The sequence below is a fragment of the Lactuca saligna genome, chromosome 5 (assembly GCF_052625555.1).
Source record: "Lactuca saligna cultivar CGN05327 chromosome 5, ASM5262555v1, whole genome shotgun sequence".
Classification (NCBI taxonomy): domain Eukaryota; kingdom Viridiplantae; phylum Streptophyta; class Magnoliopsida; order Asterales; family Asteraceae; genus Lactuca; species Lactuca saligna.
The window spans coordinates 259,390,624-259,404,675 of NC_136421.1; positions in this window are offsets into that span (position 1 = coordinate 259,390,624).

Genomic DNA, 14,052 nt, shown 5'->3' on the forward strand with positions numbered 1-14,052 from the left:
TCGTACATTCTTCTTCAGACTAATTTCAATCTTTTTGATAAAATCAATCATCGTCTGAGCAACTTCAGATTTCAACCTGAGAAAAAACACCCATGTGAATCTAGAGAAATCATCTACAACAACTAAAATATACCGCTTTTTATTTATTGTTGCAACAGTTGATGGTCCACATAGATCAATGTGAAGAAGTTCCAATGGATCTACTATCTTTGAATCTATGACAATCGGATGACCTTTTCGATGTTGTTTTCCTTGTTCGCAAGTTGCACATAAAGAATCATTGTCAAATTTTAATACTGGTAACCCTCAAAGTAAATCTTCAGTTACAAGTTTATTTATATTTTGAAAGTTCAAATGTGACAATCTTCTATGCCAAATCCAGCTGAGATCATTGGATGCTTTTGATAGTAAACACACAGCTGGTTTTCCCACAATTGGTTTGATGTCCAGTGTAAACATATCACCATATCTTTTGGATTTCAGAAGTATTTCATTTGTCTTTGCATTTGAGATGATACTTCCTTCTTCATTAAACACTACTTGATTTCCAGTACCCACAACAAGTTGTGATACACTTATCAAATTGTGTTGAAGTCCTTCAACATATGCAACTCTGTTTACTGTGAAGTTTCCATTTGTGACTTTCCCATATCCTTTCACTTGACACTTGTGATTATTTCGAAATTTGACAACTCCAGCATTTTCCAAGCTTCGGTAATCTCGCAAATTTTCCTTTCTTCCAGTCATATGACGAGAGCAACCACTATCAATATACCATTTTGTATCATATTGCTCGTCACATATCACCTGCATTTATTGAAAAAATTTAGGATCCCAAAACTTATTGGGTCCATCATTAGTAGAATTAAGCAACGTTTTGGAACTTAAAAACCATGTTTTCACTTTGTTTGTAACAGAAACCATTATATCAGCATCATCAGTTCTAGATATTGAAATATAGTCATTCAATAATTTTGGATTCTCATTGATTGTAATCTTATCCTTCACAACATTCGCATTTTTGATAACTGGTTTCCATTTTTGAACCGGAACTTGTGAATTATGGGATGATGTACTAGCATTCGAAGAATTATTTGTGAACTTATCAAATGCACTTTTGATTTGTTGTTCTGAGAACTTTGCACTTTGATATTTCTTTCCTTTCCATTCAAACCAATGATTGATCATACTTACATCAAACTTTCCTTTGATGTATGAAACTTTGGTTTGTGTTGATATTGAAGGATTTGGAAATTTTGGTTGTTGTGGTGAAAATTTCGCTTTGACTTGAGTTGAGTTCTTCAAACTTGATGAATTATTCGTGAATTTGTCAACATTTGGAAACTTTTGATTATTTGCAAATTTTTGCGAATTCTCAAATTTTCTATTGTTGTCATATTTGCGAATATATGGAACTTTGTCAACAGAATTTATTTGTTTATGAAAACTCGAAGTTGTTTGAGTGTTTTTATTTTGAAAATTTGATGATGTTTTTGAAATTTGTTCTTTTTCATTATTCACGACTTGCCAGAATATTGCTTTTCTTGCTTGTCTTTTTGAAACATTATTTTCTGTTGAATAATTTCCAACCATCAATTTGAATTCTTGAGAATTTAATTTCATTTCAACCTTTGAGTTTTCAGCTTTTTCAAAAGGTTTGTTTGATTTTTCACCTTTAACCACCCATTTTTGTAATGATTTTTGTTTTTGAAACACATAAGAATTTTGAGTTAAATTGTTTTCTACTGTGTTTTGATTTGCGAAGAAACCTTCAGGTGTGGACTTTTGATTATCTTTTTCAATCATTTTATTGAACTCAGGATGAACTTTCTCAGCATTTCCAGTAGTGACAAAAACTTGATTTGGAAAATAGTTTTATCAGTACATACAAAATTTAGATATACCACTGTGGTGGTTTCCAAATAATGTGCGCCTTTGTCATTTAAAACTTTGTCAAATTCTTTTGTATTTTCAAACACTTGATCAACCACAACCCTTTGATGTGTTTCAGTTGAATTTTTCTTTTCTTCTTTATTTTCATTAGTATCATCAGATTTCCAGCTCTCAACTTCCACATTATCAAACTTACAATGTTGCGAAGTTGAAGATTTATCAACTTTATCCTCTACTATTGAATCAACTATTATTTCTTTACCTTTGATCTTAGATGTGATATTAATGATCGACAATTGAGAACAATCAATCTCTTCTTCTTCTATTTCACTGATTTCACTCACATTATCAGAATTTTCATCAATATCAGCATAATTGAATTGTGAAGTAAGAGTTGAATTTTCGGTTTTCTTTAAGATTTTCACTTGTTCACTTTTTGTCAAACTTTCATTTACAATGTCAACCAACTCATCAGCATTTAGAAATTCATCAATTTTGACAATACCATATGAATATCTATCATCAGGTATTTTGTCAAACTGAGCAATTGTACTTTCGCAATCATAAGAAACAACATCAACTTTTTCACGTTCATACTCAAGAAAAGGTAATAGTTTCCTATGTTATTCTTTGCTAATATCAGAAGAATGATGTAAAGCTGTTAATTTTGCATACAAGCGTTTTGCTGAATTACAATATATGTTTCTTTGTAGTAACAACCTAATATCATTAGAAAGATTATTCCTATCACAATCTATATTTTTGACTTGCATTTCTAAATTTTCAACTCTGCTCTTCTTTATTTCTAAATCTCTTCGTGTCTCACTAAGTTGCACATTTAATTTCTTAGCTTCATTACTAGCAGACACAATAACAGAATCAAAATAAGCCACAGTATCATTAAACGAAACAATTTCAGCATCATAAGCATATAAAGGAATATTAAAAGATTCAAGAATTGCACGTACCTTGGTTGTCATGGGAGACTTGTCAGTGGATTTAGACATAAAACATTGCCCTGAAATGTTCTCTTCGCAATCCTCAAAACTTGCGAACATTGCTCCATGTGTGGGATGCCTCATTTCTTCATCATCAGATCCTGAAGACCAGATCTGATAAGTTCCACTTTCTTCTTCATCAGACTCTCCCTTAGCAACTAAAGACACTCCTTTGTTCTTTGCACGTAATTCTTCAATCTTTTCAGAATAGTAAGCTTCATCTTTGACTTTTTCTTTCTTTTCTTCTTTCTTTCGCAACATGCAATCAGCTGCGAAATGATTCGCACCATTGCAATAGTGACCGTAAATTCCTAAATCACCCTTCAACTTTTTCTCTTCATTCGTATTTTTCTGTTTTCCTTCTGTTTTCTCCATTTTCTTCTTCTCTTCTCCTCCAGTTCTTGTTACATCATTTTTCACATCACTATTCTTTACTTTTGGATTAAAAGGCTTTTTGAAAAACTTTTTAACTCTGTTGTTTGAATAGTATGCTACTGCTTCATCATCAGAGTTCATCAAAAATCCTTCTACATCTGAACCATCTTTTTCATTAGTTTCTGATACTTTTGAAACAAGAGCCAAAGGACCACCAATAGCTTGTTTTGATTCTTCATACATTTCTGTGACCTCACATTCATGTGTTTTCAGTTGATTGTAAAGATCATTCAATGTAGTTGTATCAAAACATTGTTGATTCTTAATCATCATGCTCACACCTCGCCATTCCTTGCGAAGACTCATAATGAAAGTTAAATTGAACTCCATGATAGATCTAGTAATACCATACCTATTGCAGCGAAACATAAGCTCATTCAGACGATCATAACAATTTTCGAGAGTGTCTGTATCCTTTTGTTTGAATTCCTTCAGTTCAACAAAGCATTGCTTCACAGAGTTGATCTTCATCTTTTCACTACCTTGATATTTTTCTTTTAGAGTATTCCAGATCTCTTTTGTTGTTTTACAACTACGAATGTAATTGTAAACCACAGGAGGTAGAGCACCTCTTAGTTCTCTCATGCATCTCTTTTCATTTTTCTTCAATCGATTTCGTTGTTCTTCAACATCAGTAGATGCAATGGATGATCCAATTGGTTGAACATTAGCAGGAGCTAGTACTATTCCATTGATACACTTCCAAAGTTCTTCATCAATTCCATTTAAGTAATCTTCCATTCTATCAGCCCACTGATCATAGTATTCTGGAATTAACATCGGAATTTTGGTTGAGGAACCAAGCAAGTGAGAGAAAGAAGTCATTGAATTCATGTTGAAGTTCGCCATTGATGAACACAGAAAATATCTGAAAACTTGAAACCTTGATGAATTTCAGAATTTATCAAACGAATTGATCACAAATCACTAATCGATTACTCGATTTAACAATTCAAATGCAGAATCAATTCAAATCTGAAGATCAAAAGTGATTTTCAAAACCAAAAATGTGCAGAAAATTTTGAGTAAATTTGTAACTCAAAAAACAAATGATTCTTGTACGAAAATCAGATCTAAGCAGTTTGAATCTTGCTCTGATACCAATTGATGTGAATTGTTATCGAGAATTTAGAAAAGAAAAGATAGATTTGAACGATTTAAGATGAAGAACACAGAGATTAAATATTAATCAGATCTCATATTGATTAAGACTGATTACAAAATTAAGCAGAAGTGAGTTCTAGCATCGTCCTTCAACTTCTAGCCTAAGTCCCTATTTATAGGGAACAACAAAAAATATACTAAGTCTATACATTTTAACTTCGCACAAAAGATGACTTAGTAAAATAACATAAAATGCGAAACTATACAAAACACTCTATTCGACTTTTACAATATACATCAACAGGATATAGTCCATTCCAGGTGGTCTATTCTGTTCAGCTATGGGAACCACTTGATTTGATGTCACTTCCTGTTTCTAGGGTTGTTCCAAAGAAAGTGCAGGATTTTGTTGGAGGACTTCATGATGTTCATAAGGTTGTTCATGACAACTTGGTTCGAGCTAACTCCAAGTACAAGCAAGATGCAGATAAAAAATGCAAACACGTTGATTTTGAAGTAGGTGGGTTTGTTTGGTTTGTTTTGACTAAAGATCGTTTTTCGGTTGGTGAGTACAACAAGTTGTCAGCTAAGAAGATTGGACCGGTAGAGATTGCGGAGAAGATTACTTCCAATGATTATCGTCTATAGTTGCCAAGCCACATTTGTTGTTCCGATGTTTTCAATGTTAAGCATTTGCTTCCTTATTATGGGTATTCTTCTGATGATGACCATGGTGCACATTCGAGGTCAAATTTTGTCTACCTAGGAGGGAATGATGTGGGCCCTAGTGTGGAGGATCGGGCGCTTGTGTTCCTAGAGGCCCACGATCGTGTGATTATAGGGGCTTCACGGAAATGACCATAACTTTGGCTATGAATATCTGTTTTGGGCCTACGACCAGTCAAATCAAAGCTTTGAGCAAGGAGCACATCTAGATAAGTCCTCGAAGGGTACTTACCTATTTTTGAGTCCAGAAATTGCTTTCTAAATGGAGTTATGAACAATTTTGTTATTTTTCCTTAATTTTTGGGTTTTCTTTTTGTATTTTTTAGGGTTTCATTTTAATTTCTGCTTCTTATTTAACTTTTTTTGATGTAATTTGGATGGTCGGTCATCAATTTCATTAATTTTCGATTTTCTCCCAAAATTTGTGCGTGTTAACCCAGATTTTGAAGCCAATCCCACAGTATTCATAGAATCAACGTGGTTTTGAAGAGATTGTCCTGGCTATTCTTTTAGAATCAACAAGTTCATTCTTGGTTATTTTTGTGTTGTTTTTGTGTGCTGCATCAGGAACAAAGCCATGCTTGTAGGTCAAGGTTTTTATCAGCTTGAAGGGTTAGATTATGATAAAACATTCACTATCGTTGCAAGACTTCAAGCAATTGGTCTGTTTCTAGCTATTGCCTCCTTCAAAAACTTCAAGGTCTACCAAATGGATGTCAAGACTGTATTTCTACATGGAGTTCTTCAAAAAGAAGTCTTTATAAAACAACTTCCAAGGTTTGAATATGAAGAGTTTCCAGGTCATGTGTATTGTCTTGATAAAGATGTATATGTCTTAAAGAAGGTTCTGAGGGCATGGTATGACACGTTGACAAGTTATCTTCTCTCAAGAGGATTCAAATGAGGAAAGATCGATAACAATTTGTTCATAAAGCAATCAGGATCTCATATCATTCTTACTCAAGTGTATGTGAATGATATCATTTTCAGATCCACTGATGAGAAGCTAAGTTTAGAATTTGCGGAGGAAATGGCCAAGAAATTTGAAATGAACATGGGGTAAACTAACTTTCTTTTTGGGCTTGCGGGTCAAACAACTAACTGATGGCATTTTTGTTTTTCAAGCTAAATATATTGCAAATATTTTGAAGCATGGATGCAAAAATCAAGATTAATCAGCAATTAATCGTGGATTAATTGCTTGGCGTTCTCCAACCGTCGAAGATTAGGGTATTAATCAGAAATTTAGGATTAATCGGGTTTAGCGGGATTAATCGGTCTTGGCGGGATTAATCAGTCAACAAAAGTAAAAAAAAAAAAAAAAAAAAAAAAAAAAAAAAAAAAAAAAATGTCGAAAAAAATGTCAAAAAATTTAAAAAAAAGTTAAAAAAAAACAAATCAAAGAATAAACTTTTTTTTTTCTCCAAAATTTTCAAATTTTCAAAATTCAAATATTATACCAAAATGTTCATATTTTTGTATTTTCAAAATTTTAAATTACAAACTTTCTTATTTTCTAATTTTGAAGTACTTGTTTTTTTTAAGATATATTAATATTTGATTAATTTTAATATTTTATTAATAATATATGGTCCCCGATTAATCCCCGCCAAGACCGATTAATCCCTTAACACCAGTCGACCGTCAAGCTACCGTCGAGTGATTTTTACAACCTTGTTTTGAAGAAATATGGTTTCACCAATTACAAACTAGCAAAGACACCAATGTCTTCATCAACATCTATTGGCACTGATTAAAGTGGTACTCATGTAAACGTAACTCTGTTTCGAGGAATAATAGGCTCTCTACTCTACCTTATAGCAGTCGTCCTAACATTAAGTTTGCCACTATATTGTGTGCTCACTGTCATCCCGGTCCTAAGGAAGATCATCTTCATGCTTTCAAGAGGATCTTCTAGTACTTAAAACATACACCCAATCTTGGGTTATGGTATCCTCGTAACTCTGAATTCATGCTGGTAGGATACAATGGCTCTGATCATGGTGTGTGTTGTATTTATCATAAAAGCACTTCAGGATGAGTTCAAATGCTTGGAAATATATAGGTATGTTGGTCCATCAAAATCAGTGGCTTATTCTACCACTGAGGCTGAATATGTTGACACTGGAAGGTGATGTGCCCAGATTCTATGGATTTAGAATCAACTCTTGGATTATGGTTTGAACTTCTCAAAGATACCCATTTGTTGTGATAAATCTAGTTCCATTTAAATGAGTCAATATCCAGCGCAATATTCCAAGACCAAACACATCAACATTCTCCATCATTTTATCAGGGACATAGTTCAAAAGTGAAAAGTGGAATTGTTCTATATTCCATCCATTGATCAACTAGCTGACATCTTCACCAATGCATTGAATTAAAAGAGTTTAAACAAATTAATTGTTTATCTTGGCATGTTTTCTATGTTTTAGTTATTAATTAACTTTTTTTGATCTTATGAAAAACTCAAAAACAAACAAGTGTGTCTCTCATTATGAATGCAAAGTCTTACAATTAGTATTTACATGCATTTCCTTTTCAAACCTATCTAAGATTTTTCTGTATCTTATTTGAAAGGATTGAAGCTATCTTGAAGGATCTCAATGCTCTTGGTATTGAGAAAAAGAGTGGCATCATGTCCTTTTCCTCTTATGGATAGCCTCTTGCTCCACTACTCACTATTATGGATGCAAAGATCAACCATCAAAGCAATAAGTCTTAGTTTCATCTACTGACTCATAATCCAATTAAACCTCGTATTCCCTCATGTTGATCCTGAAGACACGATGGTTTTATGGATTTAAGTCAGTTAAATCGTTGGTTACAAAGACTTGTCTTTACTTCTCTCTTGCTCCTGATGAAGCTTGAAATCCATATATGACCCTTTAATGATAAAATACTTCATTACTTGTGAGTTGCTTGATGATGTACTTACCTTTGTTTTCTCTCTTTTATAGCTAATTTCAAGTGGTAGATATATCAGAAAATGGAAGGGCATTAATGAACATTCAATTCAAAAGATTTGATGGATCAAGTCTTTATCATTTTTCTAAAAAAGTTGCATATTTTTCGGTTTAAACTATTTCTTGTTTGACTAATTCTTTTGTTTGTATTCTTATATCATTCTTTTGTACCATTCTATATAAATTAATCTGAAGGTGGCAATTTGATCCTAGTATGTAACTTATGACACATCATCGTCACTAGAAGCATATTGTTGTATGTGACTAACTCTTTCTAAGTCTCTCATCAGCTAAACCATTTACTGAGAACATTGAGTCACCCTCTCACGTTGATTGTATAGCATTGTCTAAATTCTCAGAAGTGAGATAGCCTGGCCCAAATGAAAAATATTGATAAAAGGCTAGGGTGTTTATTATTTTTAAGTTAATCATCTTTACTTGACCTTGTCTCTGGAAGCATGCATGTTGTATGCATCAAGTCTCATGCTCTACCGAAACATTTAGCATAACCCAATGGGTTACCCTGATTGTATAGTCATCATCATAAGAGATACTAGTCAGGTCCTTAAATGAATTAGGTTTGTTCATGTCCCTAACCTCCTAGTTTGAGGTAGACATGGTACCATTATGAATTAACGATGAATATTGATTGAAGATTACAACTTAAACCATTCCTCGTTGATAATGAAACGATCCATTCTTTTCCTTACATTCTTCTTTAAAGTTTTATGATTCAGCGTAATGTACCATACGCTAATTATAGCTTGCCAAATCCGCGCCAATGGGTATATCATTGTACGTGATATATTTTACGCACCTATACACTCTTGCCATTTTTCTTCCAATAAAAAAGACTTATGATTCAACATATTAAACCACATGCTGATGAGATCTCAAAATACTATATCAGTGAATGGTAGTTTTAACCCACACTACCAGAAGATGTCACAATCTTACTAGACTACAAGTTGAAATTCAATTCTACTTGAAGATTAACTGTTGATGTCAAAATGTGGGAGATAAAGAATCTTGGTAGAAAAATAAAGAAATCTCTCTACTAGACAATCCCACCTGGTAAAGCACATTCCAAGGGGGATTTAATCTGACATCAGCATTATCAGCTCTTCATTATCAAGATCATCAGGAAGTCACTATTATTCTCAAGTGATCATTCATTAAAGCTGAAGAGTTAAAAGCATTTGTTAAAGTTGAAGAGCTAAGAGCATTTGTTAATGCTGAAGAGCTAAAAATACATTCTTATTCTTAGGAGGAGCATGATCCAAAGAATTCATTAAAAACTAGGGGGAGATTTTAAGTTAACACCTTATGATATGATGAGTCAAACATATAACATACTGATCCATCAGAGTCAACGTTTACGAGTCGACAGTGCTAACACTAGCTTAACAAGTTTAACAATGTCAGCTTATAGTCATTCTATTGTAATCTTTTGTATATTACGTAGTTATTATATATATATATATATATATATATATATGTGTGTGTGTGTGTGTGTGTGTGTGTGTATTGTGACAACCTAAAAATTTTATTATTGTAAAGTCAAAAACATCAACCGAAGGTCAAACTTATAGGTTCCTAGACCTAGTATACGTAACGATTGTGTGTTAGAAAGTGAATCACGTAAGGATCGAGATCCAATAACCTCATTCGAGCCATAAACCTCAACAAGTGAGGTTCACGGCCGTAAACCATGTTCACGGCCGCAAACCATGATCACGGTCGTGAACCCTCCTTAGGCCGTGAACTAGACCTTATATATATGAGGTGTTTGATTTTTATGTTCATTCCTTCTTCTCTTGGCTGCAAACATCCCATTCTCTCTGAAGTATCATCCTCAATAACACCCTTTTCTTCCATTAAACCCCTTTTCTTTTTTATCTTCTTGGAATACAACAAAGGGCCTTCAAACACTTGCTAAACGCCAAGATCTTCAAGTGTTCTTCACATATTTGGGTCGTGAACCCTTCATAAGGGTCGAGCACCCTTCAAATCTTCAAGGTCCATGAACCCTTCATGACCGTGACCACATCAACCCAGCCATGAACTCCATTTCAGCCTCCTAACTTGTTCTAACACTCCTTTGGTGAGTTATTCTTTCATCCTAGGTTGTTTCCTAAACACCTTTGTAGTTATATTCACTAACTATATACATATATGTGTGATAATATGCTAATTAGGAGTCGTTTGTGCTTCGGGACTTCACTCGTGAAACTTATCATCCTATATGATATCTTCAATCAAATCTCCAATATAAGGTGAGTTAATACCCTTATAATCTACCTTTTTAAATGGTTTTAAATGCTTTTAGGGGGGGGGATACAAGTTGAACACAATCAAATTGTGTTAATACGTACTTGCGATCCCAATCACATAAAATATTCCTTATTTTTAATTATTATTTTTACAATAAATGATTACCAAATACTTCCATAATGACTTAAAGTCATGTAAACTCTTTTAAAAGTCACAGAAACTCTTTTTAGAATACCATTAAATTCTTTGAAATGTTTTTATAACTCTTTAAACTTACAATTATCAAAATCATGTTTATATATATATATATATATATATATATATATATATATATATATATATATATATATATATATATATATATATATATATATATATATAAGACTTAAAGGGCTTAGGACTAATAAATTGCATTATTTCCTTTTCCTTATTTGAATGTAGGCTTAAGGTGGTGTTGTTTGTCCGAAAGTTGTTTCCTTCTTAATTATATATATTATACATATATGAATATATAAGGTTATTTCAGTCGGTATCATTACCTTTGTATCATGCTGATCAAAGGTGTTCATCCATGAGAGATCACCCTAGTTAGATAGAACATATAAATTATAATAGGTATAATTTATGAACAAATCGGAAGTCTATTTTACTAGATAAGTACACCATGTTTAAATTACTTTGTCAAGAAAAGGATATAATTCGATCTTTACTTAAACCAAAATGTGATGGTATGTTTTCAAGACATAGCAATATACTTGCTATGTCACACTCTTGTACCAGAGTCTCCTGGAGATAGAGCGGACATTGTGTGTGTGTATATCTACACAGGACTGACAATCCTACACCTCGCTGCTAGTTACAGTGGGACCTATCGGTCTATGGATGACAAATATCACATATTCATTTTCGACGCCAGAAGGTCGTTGTGGTTATTCAAGTCTATCAGCATGGTTACAACTTTATCACATTTTAACCCTAATTAACCAGTTTAAAAATAGGGTAGTTATTACACAATATTGTATTTTTCAGAAATACTACTGCATTAGTCATTTTCACAAACAGAACAGAACGGTTTTATGGGATTAAAACTACTTTTCACAAACAAGACAGAACGGTTTTAAGGGATTAAAACTACTTTTCACAAACAAAATAGAAAACATTCTTCATATAATTTTACGGAGAGTTAAAATTATATTAACCTATGTTATAAGTATAATAACACTTAAACAGAACGGTTTTATGGAATTAAAACTATTTTTTCGGTTGTAAAGCAGAGAGTATAGGACTTTCTGGAACGTACTCAGTCATTTATCTTAAAACTAAAGAAACCATAACTAATACTTATGAACTCACTAGCTTAAATGTTGATCCTCTCTTTCAAAATAACTTGTATTCTCAGGAATCCAGTAGACAAGTATACACCTAAAGCTTTAAAGAAAACCACCTAGCTGTGTTGTGTCCTTTGTCTTTTAGTATATCTACTTTTGTTGTTGAATATCTAATGTATGAATACTTATGTAAAAACGTATACTTTATTAATTCAATGGTTGTTGTACTTTGATTACTATAATGCATGTGTTGTGATACTTAACATGACGTCCTCAGATTCCGAGCGTTTCCGTCGTTCCGGTTTGGGGGTGTGACATATATAAAATAGACCAGATCCCATATCTTTATGATAAGATCGGTTCTTAGTATAGATTAAATACAATCACATCAATCAAGGGATATAAATGTATATATTATTATATATACTACATTAGGTAAAACCCTAATATATAGAGAGAGAGAGATCGAGTTCTTGTGTTCGTGGCTTTATGTTAGTTGTCTTTGTGGCAAACCTCATCTTCTTGGTGAAGAAAACACCTCTTTTTTTTTCGTGAACATTTGGAGTAATTCTTGTGTCATTTATTTTTTGTTTCATTCGTACTTGAAGTGTATCCGATCATATTACAAACCTTCAACATATATATATATATATATATATATATATATATATATATATATATATATATATATATATATATATATATATTTGTGTGTATGTGTGTCTATATATACATATATGTATATGAGAAAATAATTGTATCATATGTGAAAATTTTGGGTGTTACAACTGTCGACTTTTGGCTCGATGGGGTTCAAATGCTCTTCAATCCTATCAAAGACAACAAACATGTATCTGTAAGCCAAATATCATATCACTCTATCCCATAGGTACATGTGTCAATAGTTGGAATTAATAACTATAAATTTAAAGTACCATTATATATATATATATATATGTGTGTGTGTGTGTGTGTGTGTATGTATATAGTTGTTAAACTCGTATAAAATAGATACGAGTGCAAGGTATTCACAATTAACTGGATGTCGAGTGTATCTGCCACAAAATATTTACTATAACATATACAACAGGGAGACTCGCACAACGTCTGCATCTTGTAATTTGTGAAATTAGTATTTGAACACCTGAATAATGTCAACAACTTTCACTGCCTTTAAAGGCAACACAAATGGAAAGACACGTTGTCTGAACTGTGACAAAATTGAAATACCTGGGAAATACTCCTCAAACCGCAAGCCGGTAATAAGGTAGATAGCTTTCCTATCAAAGATTGTATACCATACATAGAAGCTCCTCCAGATCAACCCAAGGATAATTACTAGCTTCCTTGCACATAAGATAATGACATAGTAAAGGGTGACATTTAAAATCCATTGACATGTTAAGATAAGCACCAAAATAGGATGCCCTAAATATGGCAACATGTTGTGGTGTGTGTAAATAGGCCATGATTTACTGGTCTAGTTCATGTCAGTAGGTTGTAGTGAGAAGCGCTTCATATGTTTGTCATGCTACAATGAAAGGAGTTATAATTAGGCATTTCTTGCATGTTCCAGAGAACATTCTAGAATAACATCCGGACTTCAATGATTGTATTCCAGACTGATACAATCTAGAATAACATCGGGACTTCAGTGATTGTATTCCAGACTGATACAATCTAGAATACCATTCCAGACTTTTTCTACAGATTTCGAACATGATCTTCGTATTTCTGAGTCATTCCGTATTATTTCATAATTTTTTTATAGATTTGTTGTTCCAGTGAATACACATACGCATACATAATCCTATGATAGCCTAAAAACTACTAAAATTCGAAGGAAACAATTAATATATATGTAATTGCATCAAATCTTATAAAAAATATGAAAAATTTACTTTTTAACATATAATCATAAATAAAAACATATAATTAGAAAAGTAATCGACACATAGCCACAAACACTTAATCTCTTCATTGCTAGAAGAAGACATTGAGTTTGATGTTGTCTGAAATGTTGTATAAATGTAAGTTTGAAATGAAAATATATTCAAAATGTTATTTAAATGAGGGGACATATTACCAGGTTGGATCACTATACTCGTTTACCCATTTCGAAATACAAAATTCGAAATAGATATTCGGGACCAAATGGTCACTTTTCAAAAATAAAGTTTTTATAATTAAGAACTCACTAAAAGTTGTTAGATTACTCATATTAGGTTGGTGGGACCGGAGCGGGAAAGGGCTGTAGGGAAGGGAACCACATCCTGTCACACAACACCGAGCCTCTGGTTTAGAAAGTGTGAGGAAAGGGTGATGGGA